At 39.3% G+C, this 14,710-nt stretch overlaps 1 protein-coding gene and 1 pseudogene across 2 annotated transcripts in view; one reads left to right on the top strand and one right to left on the bottom strand.

The window, feature by feature from the left end:
- SND1 (staphylococcal nuclease and tudor domain containing 1) overlaps positions 1-14,710 on the bottom strand; it is a 420,776-nt gene that overhangs the window by 208,322 nt on the left and 197,744 nt on the right. The gene's annotated exons all lie outside the window — the stretch shown is intronic.
- LOC112674770 (40S ribosomal protein S8-like) lies at positions 6,432-8,755 on the top strand (annotated as a pseudogene).

The raw sequence follows: 14,710 nt of genomic DNA on the forward strand, positions 1-14,710 counted from the left end.
ATCAGCTACCCTTCAAGCTTCCCAGTCTCATTTAACCTCATCTCTCACTGGCCATGCCTTGGCTCCCCTGCTCCAGCCACAACACATTCTTTCTATCCAGGCACACTTGCACACAAGATCTTTGTCCTTGCTGTTCTCTTTACCTTTGTACCACTTGCTCCTTCACTTCATTCAAGTCTTTGCTCCTGTCACCTTATCAGTGAGGCCTGAGTATCCTACTGAAAATCTGCCTCCTTCCAACCCTGGAATACCTCCTCTACTCTTCCTCAGCTTTATTTTCTCTACAACACTTTGACCATCTACATATTTTGTTTTTGTTTTGTTTTGTTTGCCACCACTGGAATGGAAGTTCCTGCCTAAAAGACAGATTTCTCTCTAGAGTATTCATTACTTTATATTCAGTGACAAGAGTACCTGGCACATCATGTACTAAAGAATTAACCTGCTGAATAGACAAGAAAAAAAAAAAAAAAAAAAAACCCAGCCCATAAACCAAAGTAGAAAAGTAAAACAAACATGTTATGTTTATGTGGCCTATGGAAAAGGTGCAACTTAGGGATTACATATAAATGAAGCTGCACTTTGTTTAGATTTGCAATCATGAGACCAATTCTGGCTTTAATTAGAAGAAACCTGACAAAAGATATTTACCTTTCAAGTTCCATTTTTCTGTCCTATCATACCAATGGAACTAAAGTGAATAACCTCTAGGGTCCCAGACAAAGCTAAAAATCTAAATGGTTCCATGTGAGGCAGAGAACATTTACATTTCAGGTCTAACCCAGGTGAGTCTAGAAAGGAGACAGATAAACATGGGAAGCCATGGAAGGTATCTGAGCATTGGTTATCTCAAAGACCTGGTATGTGGCAAAAATTGCAATATGGACCGGGGGGAAAAAAAAAAGAGAGAGAGAGGCTTTGAAGCGCCTAGAATCTCACAGTAAGTAAGCACTGGGTGCTGATGAAGCACATGCACAGAGGCCCAGTTAGGGTCTTGTCTGGAAAGGGTACCTAAGTGTAAAGCTTCCATAAGAGGTGAAATGCTGAAGGATGAGTAGGAGAAATGTATGTTCCAAACAGAGAGAGCAGAAGGACTTCAAAAATAGTGAGTTTTTTTTGGTTTTTTTTTTTTTTACAGAAATGATGGATGAGAGCCAGAGAGTATTAAATATAAACACAGAGAGGTAAGCAAGGCCTAGATCACAGGTTTCTATTAATCCTAGAGGCTGTGGATGATTAATGAAGACTTTTAAGCAGGAGAATAACAATCAGATTTGTGTATCAGAAAGCCAACTGCAGCAGTAGTGGGGAAAATGGATCAGAAGGGAGTAAGACCAGGAAGGAGACAGCATAAACCAGGCAGTTAGGAGAAAAAGGCTTGAATGAACGTGATATATACCCATGGATAATCGGGTATGGAGAGTGAGAGAGGAAGAGATAAAGATGACACTTTGATTAGTGGAAGGGAAGACTGAATAAATGGTGGCACCATCAATCAAGATATAGGATTATTCAAGGGAAGGAATAGCTTTTTAAAGGGGAGAACATGAGCTCACTTTGAACCATTATTGAGTTCTGCTATCTAAGAAGTGAGATGCACTAAGTACTTGGATATACTGGTGGGGAAAGCCTGGTAAAAAGAATTGGGCTAGAGACCTAGGTTTGGGAATTGGCAACATCTACCTAAAAACTGAAGCAATGGGTTGAATGAGATCACCCTTGGAGACTGAGGTGGGGTAAGAAAACGGACAAAGACGGAAGCCTGTGAAGCACAAATATTTAATGAACACTCAAAAGCAAATTGAAGAGAAGTAATCAGAGTTGTAGAAGAAAAGCCAGTCAAGTATGCCATACTAAAAGGAGAGAATTAAAAAAAAAAAAAAAAAAAAAAAAAAAGATTGTGGTAAATTTTAAATAATGCAGAGATCAAGTACAAGCAAGGATTGAGAAATGTCCTTAAGGGAAGCACTGGTCTCCTAGGTAAGCTCATTGTCAATGATGTGGAGAGGTCAAAGCAGATGGTAAAGGAAAGAGGAGCAAATGGAGATAGGATTAAAATTTCTTTTAACTCTTTTAATTAACTCGGCTGTGAAGAGAAGGCAAGAAGTAGAAAAGTAGCTATAATATAGAGAGGACTGGAGGATAATTTTTAAAAATTAGTTAAAAAGAAAAGGGATAACTGATGGCACAAAATCCCTAGGAGATCAAAAGAGAGAATTCAGAGTATATAGGAAAATTAGCTCAGAAAGAAAGAGGCTGAAGTCTTCCATGTAGATGGGAAGGCAAGAGATAAGCAAGCAAGCAAGCAGGGGAAAGACAGGTGTGGAGCTGTGAGAACCAGTTTAAGGCATCTTCTACAGAAATTCCTATTTTTTTCCATAAAGTAGGAGATGAGGCTGTCTGCTGAGAATGAGGGAAGAGAGAAGAGAGTAGAGGGCTGGACTGAATATAGTTGTGAAAATCTGAAATAGCTACTGTGGTAAAATAATACAAAAAAAGCACTAATGGGGAATCAAGCCAGTATCAGTATGCAGGAAGAAATGGAAATGGGATAACTTGCAGTTAGGAAAGGCTTATGGAAAAGGCTACTGAATTAACCAAGGTCTGAGTTGTTGAGTACAAGAAGTAGAGTAATGGCAAAAGTAACAGGAAAGAATCAATATAGGAATTTGTTAACAAATCAATCTACAACCCTTCCTAATTAAACTGCTTCTCCTCCCAAGGCCTCCAGAGCCACGAAGGCAGGATCAAACATCTTCAGTTATTTCAGCTCCTGTTAGGAACGGAAGCTATGGATGGTTTGTCCCTGCCTTGCCCCCAACATTCAGGCATTGCAGTCCAAAATGTTTGCTCTGATTCTTGAATGATGGTGCAATAATCCAATTTATCGACCCATTAAACCTCAATGACCATGCCTATTTAAAGTACATCTGGAACTATACCCTGTATGAGCAGTGATCAATTCTAACAGCTGTCCAATCAACTTGGACAATTCTTCAAAATGATCCTAGATTCTTGGTTACTGTCCAAGCTCACTACGTCACAGACTGATATGAAAAGAAATAAAATCAGTGAGCCCTACAAAAGTAGAGTTCATTCCATTGCCTGGCGTGCTTTTTTAATAACCTACACAGGGGATTCCAGGGCACACAAGTTGGAAAGCCACCATTTTAAATCAACATTAGTATTAAACATATTAGCTTTGAGATGAGTGCAGGACATACAAATGGTAATGGAAAGCAGGTATGTGGTTAAGTTAGGAGGGATAAGCAAAGAGTAATAAAGCTGATAATCACCACCATTCAGGGGATAGGTGAAGTTCTGCATTAACAAAAGACCGATGGGAAACCATTTACAGAGAAAATATACCAGGATCAAGATTAACCCTTAGAATATGTGAAGCCAAAGGACACTTCATTATATCTTTTAAATACATATACATCAAAAGCACTCAGAAAGAGCACATCCATTTTCCTGCTTCTCAATTCACCTCTGAAGTTCATTTCTTTTTTTTTTAATTTTTATTATTTTTTTTGAAGTTCATTTCTAAAGACTGATCATCAACAGTATTTTCGGTAGCTGTATGGCATCTTTCCTCTGAAGAAATATGCAGTATGCTACTGCTCTGAGCCACATTTACCTAACCTACTTCTAATCTTGATCTTTCTAAATTAACCAAATGGAGAAAAACCACCTTCAATTCTTTATAGGAGCAAAGAGGTCTGGTAAGTTACAAAGGGCAATAGGCAAGAATAAGTAAAGCTCTAGAGAAATTCGAGAAAGCCAGCATACGTGCAGATGTCCTTAGAGGGACGCACTAATTAATCACCAGTAGTTTCTTTCTCTCTCTCTCTCTCTCTCTCTCCCCCTCACTCTCTCTCTCTCTCAATGGAATTCCTGCCTGACTGCTGATCTGGGTGCAAGCTAATTTCCCCCATGGTGAATACTGCTGTTGAGATGCAGAACTCTCCACCATCTGTTACCCAGAAATAGCATAATGACAGATTATCTAATCCCTTACATTTAATAGATACAAATGGCGCTCTTGTAACACCAGTTCAGTCATATCCTCATTCATGTGATCTGTCTCCGCCCCATAAAAATTGGTCCTCCCACTCTGCTGGTGATGAATCTGATCTGAAGTTTACCCCCAATCTTGCCTAAAGGTCCAGATGCTTCACCATGAGACATTTTCCTAAAATATTTTATTCAGGAGTGGGAATACAGCTGTTATTCCAGATGCATCTGAAAAGGGGCACGCTGAACAAAAAGAAAATCTATCTCTAGGAGACTGGCTAACCTAGTGTGCAGGGCAGTGCCGCCTTGAATTAGATCAGGTTGAAAATTTCAAAAGGGAAGACAAAGGTGAAGTCAGAGCTGATCTGGGGACAGTGACAAAGGGAGAAATGCAAAAAGAAATCAGAAAGTTGAATGGTAGCAAGTAATACAATACTAACAGGAAAGCCTTTGCTGTTTTACAGATTCAGGGGTTCTAGACTGACCCAGGGTAGCACTAAACAAAAAATGGGAATCCGACATCTAGAAAAACAAGGACAGTTCCCAGAACCAAATAATTAGAAGAGCACAATCCCTAAGAAGTAGAATGGAAGAGGAAGTGAATTGTCCTATCACCGGTGACTAGTATAGAGCCAATGCAATTAGAAGGAAGTGAAAAGCCATCAGAATGTATTGAAAATAATTTCCAAAACCAGCAATTCCTCAGAAAGTGAGCTTCCAGGGTCAAGAGAAAACATTACAAGAAATGCACTTGCAGATAAAGGGATACCAGGTTTCCAAGGTGGGTGGTTTCTTGTTCATTTTGAATATACAACTCTTTGGATATAATTGAAACCATCAAATATTTAAAATACTTATTAATCTAGAGGTATTGTTTATTTATTTATTTATTTATTTATTTTTTAGAGGTATTGTTTAAAACATTTCAGAAACAGTAGTCCTCAAGCTAAACTCTCTGTAAGTGTATGCAATATACAATGTACACCATCATCAGAGCCACTTTCTAAGATTGTTTTCTTTCAACTTATCTACCTTAAGATTTTTACACATAACTGTTTGGGAATCTACATATGATGTTGTTATCAGAAATACTTTAAGTCACAAGGATTCATTTTCATAACATTTGGATGGCTGGTTTTATTACTTGTTCTACAGGTATCTATTCATTCCTCCATAGCTTAAGTCCCTACAGACTCAGTCTCTTTTTAACTAAAGTTTTATCAGAACATAGCCACACCCACTTGTTTGCATATCGTCTATGGCTGCAAAGCACAGCTGAATAGTTGCAGCAAAGACCTTATGGCTTTCAAAGCAAAAAATATTTACTATCTGGTCCTTTACAGAAAAGGTTGTCACCCCTGCCTTACAGTACTGCTTAAAAAAAAAAAAAGAGAGAGAGAACTTTAAAAGGTCACTTTCTGAGGTGCCTGGCTGACTGGCTCAGTCACAGAGCACACAGCTCTTCTTGATCTCAGGAGTGTGAGAGTTCAGGCCTCACGCTGGACATGGAACCTGCTTAAAAAAATAATACATAAAAGGTCACTTCCTATGACATCCAGCACTTGCAGTTAGGGAGACATACTCAACAGAATAAGTATTACACTGTGGAAAAAAAAATTTGGCTCATTTTTATGATTCTGCAATGCGATCTTCATGTACCACGGACTGAGGTTTTATCAAGCTCATTGGTGTGTTCAAAATAAACTAACTGGGGCACCTGGGTAGTGCAGTAGGTTGTGAGATCAAATCCTGTGTAAGGCTCCACACTCAGCCCAGAGTCTACTTAAGATGCTCTTTCTCTTTCTCCCTTTGCTTCACCACCCCCGCGGGCACACGGTAGTGCACACACTCTCTCAAATAAATAAATCTTAAAAAAAAAAAAAAAAATTAACTGAGGAAGCACTCAGTAGTACATGAGCCTCTGTGAAGACCCTCTCTTCTGAGCACTGGCAGGCAGGGAAGGCCTGTGTCTGGCATTTAGAATACTATGCTCTAGCGTACAAGACTCTAGAGTACACAAATTAGCCCCTCTCTTCCAAGGAGCACTCACAGTGCCACCACTAAGAGTAAGGAAAGCAACCAACACTGTCATCTCTGTGGCAGCAGAAGGCATGCAGTACAGTGAAAAGTCACATGGAAAACTGGACTTGCAGCACGATGAATGTTACGTCATGAAGCAGTGGTGAGCAAGAAATAGAAGACTATACTTCAATTCCGTCAGGCAAATAGTAAGTATTGTGGGTTGGTGATTACTCTGGTTGGTTTTCATTATCATTGACACTGGCCTAGTTGTGTTACTCATCCTGGACCTAGCCTTGTTCATAAAATGAGGGAGGTAGACTTGATAGTCTTAAACATGTTTCCCTACTATAAAATCTATTTGGCTAGGGGAAAAAAATGTTCTATGTAAAGACATGAAGATACACATTCTCAATGCAAGCATTTTTCAGGAAATAGCTGATAAGGTGAGCCTGACTTCACAAGTTGAGAGATCTGTCCAGGAGATGAAGCTATCAGAGCAGACTCCTACTTCAAATCCAGCTGTCTTGGGAAAAGGTCACCCTGAGCTGATAAAGACATTGTGTTCACCCCTTCGGCAGCAGCACATGGCCTGGGAGAGCAGCCATCCATCCGCAGCACTCTCAATCACACATGCCACTGCCGAGGCAAGATTCACGGCTCTGGCGGCAACAGGCCAGTGTTATCCAATATGCATGAAATCAAAGTTTTCATCATTTCCAGTGGTCAAAGGCCAGTGAGTGATAAATCCCAGAATACTAAGATTAATGAAGGAGTCATTAAAACCCAGCATTAAATCACTTCTGTAGCCACTGCTGACAGTGATGTCTGTAATACATTACCAGGTTGATTAGAAAGAAACAAGTTCCAATTCAGAAATGAATTACCTGGTTTTTTAAAAAACTAACTGTATGGCTGTCACAGCAATTTTGCTACTACAGGAGAGATAGTGGCTAACATATATGTTATGTCATAAACAGGAAATTATCATCTCAAAATCACAAGGAACAGAATTTGGGGGTGGGGGGAATAATCTCCTAAAGACAGTAAGATGGAGAAGGGAGGCCTGACACTGGCCAGATTTTACTTCTTGTTTTGAGTGCAGGTGTGTGTGTGTGTGTGTGCGCGCGCGCATGTGATTCAAACAATCCAAACCAAAACAGGAATACTTCTTGTTCTTGATTCCTCCCCTCTCTGCCAAGCTACTGTGAGAGAATGACATCTCTCCTTGAAAACAAGTCTTGAAGGATTCTCTAAGACGAGTTGATATAATGCAAATTCTTATGTCTTATAATCAGATAATATTCAAAATATTTAACATATGGCACTGGCTAGTTTTTCAAACTTGTATAAACCAGCTGAGTATAAGCTTTGTTTATAAAAACAGAAAGGTATGCAACAAAACAGCTAGAGTCATAAATGTGGTTGTATCTAGAAGGGCATTAGGATAAAATAGCAAATCTCTTGAGGATATTAATTTGGATTAAAGGTTGCCAAATAATTATGCCTCAATCATCAAAACATACATCATTAATTTCAGATGCATCAATCTACACTCCCAAAAGAAAACAATTAACTCTAGGGCTTCTTCAATATTTAACTATTGGCTCGAGTCTTTAGTAAACCCCACAAATGGCATTTATTGAGTCCAACAAATAGATTATACTTGAATTTCTTTGGTCCCCCAAAATATTTAAAAGATATAGTTTGGCTTAGTTAGCAACAACACTTCATATAGACAAAGAATTCCTCTTAAGGAGAAAATGAAAACAATAGTTGCAAACTAGACGAAAACCTATGAATATGATAATTACAGATAAAGTAAAAGGAAAATTAGAAGTCTAAGTTCAAAGCTCTTTCCAATGTTCTACACCTTGTTACCTCAGGTACACAATTTAACTCGAGGTCACGTCAATGGTGAATGGCAATAAGGCCATTAAGTCGATTGGCAGTAATAACTAAGAATTAATTATTTGGATAAAGTTGATTCTGCAAATCCACAGACTTCAAACTAAATCTAGTGTTTATGATTAAAATCTGGGGAGGGAGGGCTACATAAGGGAAAATCCAAGGCTAGCTCTTTCGCAGAGAGCGATATAGGCCTCACTCATTACAATTGGCACAAAAGCCACAAGACAAGGGTCAAGAGAAAGGCCTATCTATCATAAGAAGAGAAGTATGAGCTGGGACATCCTGCTGCCAATACTAAGACTGGCCCTCACTGCATACACACAATCCATGTTCAGGGAGGCAGTAAAAAGAACTGTGCCTTGAGGCTGGACATGGGGAACTTTTCTTGGGGCTCTGAGTGTTGAACTAACAAAACAAAAATTCCTGATGCTGTCTACAATGCATCTGCCAATGAACTAACTAGTCAGCCCCAAGACTCTGGTGAAGAACTGCATCGTGCTGTATGACAGCACACCTTACAGATAGTGGTAGGAGTCCCACTATGTACGGCCCCGGGGCTGCAAGGGACACAAGCAGACTCCTGAGGAGGAAGAGATTTTAATCAAAAAACAATAAAAAAAAAATTAAGAAATATGATGAAAGGAAAAAGAATGCCAGTCTTCTGGAGGAGCAGTTCCACTAAGGCAAGCTTTTTGCATGCATCACTTCAAGACCAGGCCAGTGTGGCTGAGGAGATGGCTATGAGCTGGAGGACAAGAAGCTAGAGTTCTAGCTTATTGCTCTGAAGAAAAAAAAAATCCATGGCTAGACTTTAAAGCCAGTAGGAAAACCTCTCGCATCACTGCTACTACTTCTCTCACCCCTAAACACACCCCTAGTTCAAGTTCTCTTTCTTAAGAATGTTGAGAACAGGTTTAAAGAAACTTTAAATTACTAAAAAGAGACACTAAGATATTAAAGAATATTAGCAATATTATTTGTTAGTTTTTTTTTTTCTTCAAAAAAGGCCAGATTAGGGCCTTAGGGGAAGAGAGTAGGTAAATGACCAAGGTCATGCTACATGCTGGAGGCAGACCTGGAAATAACCATTACCCCTTTAGCCCCTCCACTGCTCTGCCACTCTGTACTTATTTCTAGGCAGAGTTAATGCGACAGAAATTAGTGGAGGTAAAAGGCTAGGCTTAGGGACCAAAACTGATCTAAGAAAAAATAATTTGTAAAGTTTCTTTTATTCTCTCTTACGTATATTTATACTTATCTGAGAAGAGAGAAAAATGTTGGTTTTGGAACTTCCTGTTTCCTTCAGATTTCTTTTCATAGTGCTTATTAACACTGGCTGCACATTAGAATTACCATTCAAAATACCAATGCCAGGCCCTATGTCAGGCCAGTAAGTCTAGAATCTCTAGGGGTGCAGAACAGTATTTTTAAAAGAACAAATATGGGGGGGGCACGTGCCTGGGTGGCTCAGTAGGTTAAGGACCTGCCTTCAGTTCAGGTCATGATCTCCAGATCCTAGGATGGAGCTCCACATACAGCTCACTGCTCAGCAGGGACTCTGCTTCTAGCCACCGCCCCCATACTTGCTGTCTCTCTCAAATAAATAAAATCTTTTTTTTCAAAAGGGGGAACAAATATAGGTACCTAGATTTTATATATGGGGCAACCATTATTTTTTTCTTAAGTGCCCCAGATGGTTCTATCACACAGTTTTGAGGAAAACTGCCCAGACAGAAAAGCTCAACTAATATATTCTCTTCTTCCAAATTTCAAGGGCCCATGAGTGACCTCACACAACCTAAGGCCCCCCATATCATAAAATATGTTAAAGAACCTGGCACTCCCCAAAGAACAATAACCTAAGGTTTATGGGTAAGCACAGACCAATTTTTGGAACTGGTTCAGGAACAGCAAATTCATTCCTATTGGTTTGATTTAAGTCAGAGGAAGACAAGTGATGGGTTGTGAGAGAAACCAGAGAGAAGATTCCCCATCTTTTTCTCTTCAGAATAGAACTGCCAGTTGCCATGCAGCATTTTCTAGGCAGCTGTGATGAGCCCCCTCCAAAATGTATGCATCACTTGGGGAGGGAGAGTACCCAATCTCTCAGGGGAATAAGGAATAAATAAGCAATCGTGGCCATTATGACAAAACCAGGCCTACATACCCAGTTTATTATTAGCCTGACATTAAACACCACTTAAAAACAAAACAAAACCACCCGCCCACACAAACACACACCCCAAGACAGAAAATTACATAATGGCATCTGGAATGATCTGCTCTGACAGTGAAAGTAGAACCAACCAAATCAGAGGTCTAGTAAAGACCAAAATGGGCATGAGGTAGCCCCAGAGAGTCATTTTCAAGTCCTCTATAGTTTACCCAAATGTTAAGATACATAATGCTTTGTTTAGAAGAAGAATTTCAAAATAATACTGTAGGTTCTGAAAGGTTGTCATTCTGCTCTGAGAAATACCAAGTCTCTATTAAGTGGAAGAGTAACTCTGTGTTCTTTTGATAAACCCTATCATCTAGAGAAGTTAGAAGAAAATGATCTTTACACAGGTTGCTTCTTAGGGTGGAAGTTCAAGATAAGTTTTGCATATGGCTCAGAGAGGGAAAAAAAAAAAACAAGGCCCAGTAAAGACTTCCACTACCAGTCTCGTTATGGGTGATAGTCCACAACCCAGCCAGTGGGCACCACAGGAACAGGAGTGGTGTTCTTACTCCCTAGAATCCATGAGTAAATGGACCAAGACCAATGTCAGTGTGGCTGTAAGTTTAGGATAGGTAACGGCTTTAGACTTAACTGCTTTCAGAACCTCTGCAAGTAAAAGCTCCAGATGAGTCTCCACTTATAAAACTACATCAAAACCAAATTGTTTTTTGGTGGTCAACATTTTTCTCTAAGAATTAGAAGACCTAATACTTTTTCACTAGATGATTATTAGCTCTAGTAAAAGCAACAAATGACCCTAAAAAAAGGCTAAGGATTTTGAAATTTCTTCTCTCCTACTCTTTGGGGAGGGCAGGGTTATTTTGGTTCTTGGCTTTGAAACACAGTTAGCTACTAGAGAGCCTTTGTGGTCAACCTTCACTCAGTGGTCTGATCTCTCCACAGCCACAGGCTGTGCTAAGCGACAAGTGAAGGAACAGTTTCAGAGGGAAGTTTTTGAGAAAGTGGTGACAAGAATAAATGTTCTGCATAGTTGCTTCTTAAAGAAAAAAAGATTTTGCAATCAATGCCAATGTGGTTGGGTGGGGGTGGTAGTGAAGAAGAGATGGTCTAAGAACTACCATATAATTCCCCTTGCTGTTGACCTATCATGGTTTATTAATCACAGTTTTAACTCAAAAACAGCTCACATTAAAGCAACAGTCTGCTGAGTCATAGTTGATATATAAGCAGATAGGTCAGAAATCCAAAAGGCTCCATGTAAAACCCACACTGTAAACTTGAGAGAAGACAGCGACTTTTACCTGTTGTGAAGTTCATGCTGTTATTAAACATCTCCAATTTCTATCATACACACTGACTTCAAAGGTCCAACTATTTAGTCTCGTGAAGTTCCACTTGTTGTAAACACATTTACTGATGTCATAAAAATTCACAAGGGTGTCACCACAGAGAGGGTCATTCAGTAAACTCCACAGAATACAACTTTTCAGTAGAACTATTCAGGTGGAAAGCACAGAATACAATTTCCTAGAACACCTAAGATTAGTAGCCCTATGCTTTTCAACTACTTGATATATGTAGATAGGCAGATCACTAGCTATAACATTATATCCAGATAGGTTGTTTGCTAGCACACCTCTTGCTTTGCAAGATTTTTTTTTTTTTAAAGTAGGCTCCATGCCCATTGCAGGGCTTGAAGGCAGTATCCTGAGATCAAGGCCTGAGCTGAGATTGAGAGTTGGGCATTTAATTGACTGAGCCACCCAGGCATCCCAAGATGCTTTTAATAAATTACTTTTATTAAGGGATAAATTATATGTTTGCTAATCTTCTTAAAACATGAAAACTTACAAGTATCACTTGTACCTTTATGCAAGTACTTATCAATCATTACTGTGTAAACATAGTATATATCAAAAATTTAGAGGAAAAATGGATATGTTAGCCATCATGGTAATTTAAAAAGTGAGAAAAAGAGATAAATCCAATCGAAGGGTCTGGCATGGAACAATAAAAATGGTCTACAGGGGTGCCTGGGTAGCCACAGAGGTGCCTGGGTGGCTCAGTCAGTTGAGCGTCCAACTCCTGATTCCAGTTTGGGTCATGATCTTGGTGTCCTGGGATTGGGCCCCACATAAGGCTCCCTGCTCTGTGGGGAGTCTGCTTGTCTCCCTCTCCTTCTGCCCCTTCTCCACCCATTTTTTTTCCTTTTAAAAAATGGACTACTACAAAACCTAAGCCACAGTACAATGAGGTATTTTGTTTTGTTTTCTAATTAACCTATGGACAACTACTACATACCAGGTATTTCCTATATCTTATTTAAACTAACACTTAGAACATTCTGAGAGGTAACAGTATTATCAGTGGGTTAGCTTAGCCAGAGGAGTGTGAAGACTAAGCAGAGGATGAAATATAAAAACATTCAAGAAAAATCCTTAAAAAAAGAAGCTGAATGGGGGAAAAAAAGGGTCAGAAATGTGCGAGAAAGGACAAAGAAAGGCCAGCGGGCGCCTGGCTGGCTCAGTTGGTGGAGCATGCAACTTTAGATTTCAGGGTCATGAGCTCAAGCCCCCCACCCCCTTGGGTGTAGAGATTATTTACATAAATAATAAACTTTAGGAGACAGAAAGAGAGGGAAAGTTCAAAAGCCACTAAATACGAAATTACATCAATGGTGACCAATCAAGTTTAGAGGCTTGGAGCTGATGTGAGAACTTGTCTGTTAGATCTCAGTAAATATACTGAATATTTTAAATGCATTAGTATATTTAATCCTCACAACCACCTGATGAGATGTGAGATTATTAAATCTAAGTTACATAAGAAAAATCTAAGGCCCAAGATCACATGGCTATCCAGAAGCAGAGCTGAAGTTTTACTTCACGTCTGTTCATCTCCAAAGCCTACTTTTATCAACAGCCAGACTCCCAACAACTTGCCTTAGACTTCATGTCAACACTAGGCCAAGTAGTCAATTTTCCTGTTCCTGGATTCATTTCTCAAGAAAAACCAGCACACAAAAGGAATACCTCCCACATAACAGCTATTCTATTAGCATGCTTATTAAATAATGGATAGTTTCCCTTTATTTTCCAAACTTCTGAAAAAGTTACGATTTTTTATTACTTAAAAAAAAAAAAATCACTCAGTATGAACTGGAGCAAATCCCCTGTAAAGCAGCAACACTACTGGCAGATAGTAGATTCTACAAAAACATTATTCCTATTCACCCTACCACTTTGTACTGTGCTGGCCACAGGAAATATAAAGAGAAAGGTGCTGATGTGGCATAGAAAAGACACGGTATTTTCGCTTATTGGTAACCATGTCAAATGTCCCCTCTCCTTATCACATCAATTGCATTATTCAAAAGAATAAAGAAAGAATGCTTGGGGGAGGTCAGAACGGCAGACTGGGAACTTCTGTCTACATAACATCCTTTACAAGGTCCCACTGAAATGACAGAAAAGACAGATATGGACAAGAATAGAGCCCTAATGGTGCTAGAAAACAAGAAAGTGTGTTAACAGCATATCAGAAAGTTTGCACAAATCCTGAAAGACAGAAAGCAGATGGGATCCGATTGGCAGAGAATTGGCAGTGCCTCAAGGGCCTTTATTGACAAAATACAAAGTACCAGAGCAAGGAGGCTTTGGGGACATCGTGTGAGCAATTAATGAGGACCCAGTTCAAAAGAACTGGATCAGCCAAGCCTCTTTTCTGCCCTGTCCCAATGATGCCCACAAAGTTATTAAGAGCAGGGGTTTTCTGACTCTTCGCAAATATTCAAGAAGTAATCTACCAGCAAGCACAGGCATTTCTTATATCATACATTTTGTGTTCCTCAACAGTTCACATTCCACAATGCCACCTAAAACCCCTAAAAAAAAGAGCTTGAGAAGAAAAACTGGGTTATGGGCAGACTACTTAAACCCTATGGAACTTTCTAGCCCAAGCACTAGCAAAAAAAAAAAAAAAAAAAAAACCCTAATAACAACAGGGGTACAGTTAGGTCTCTACTGGGCTAAATTACACTTTAGCTTTCTCCTCCTTCTAGAGGAGCTTTGTTTCTACTAGAGACCATTTAATCAAAATATAAAATCTGACTCAGACTGTATAGCCTTCTTTATTAATCCACTGCTTAAATACTGGAGGAAGTGTCTTCACAGCTTTTTTTTAACTACCATAGCTGTATCTATCTACCATAGATAGATTTCTATCATAGAAAATGATAACCTTGGTTACTAAGGTTAACCAAGCAGAAAGCATACAGGTTCCTGAAGACACCTAAGTAGTCATGACTTATACTAAAGGAAGTCACTGCGGTAGATTTCTGAACTGCACATTCTGAGATTTTTCTAAGTCTCTATATTGCTAAAGCTCTTCCTTTAGGTGGGACATGGCTTTCCTCTTATTGATACAGTATTTTAAAGTATCTGGGAATATTGTTTCTAAACCAACACGACTTCGACATTAAGCCAATGAGATTCCCCAGCATTACCAAGGTCACATATAGGATAATTCACAATTATAGAACAGAAGGTAGGTGATTTAACTGGGGGAGGACCTCAGATGGAG

This window comes from Canis lupus, chromosome 14 (assembly GCF_003254725.2).
Source record: "Canis lupus dingo isolate Sandy chromosome 14, ASM325472v2, whole genome shotgun sequence".
NCBI lineage: Eukaryota > Metazoa > Chordata > Mammalia > Carnivora > Canidae > Canis > Canis lupus.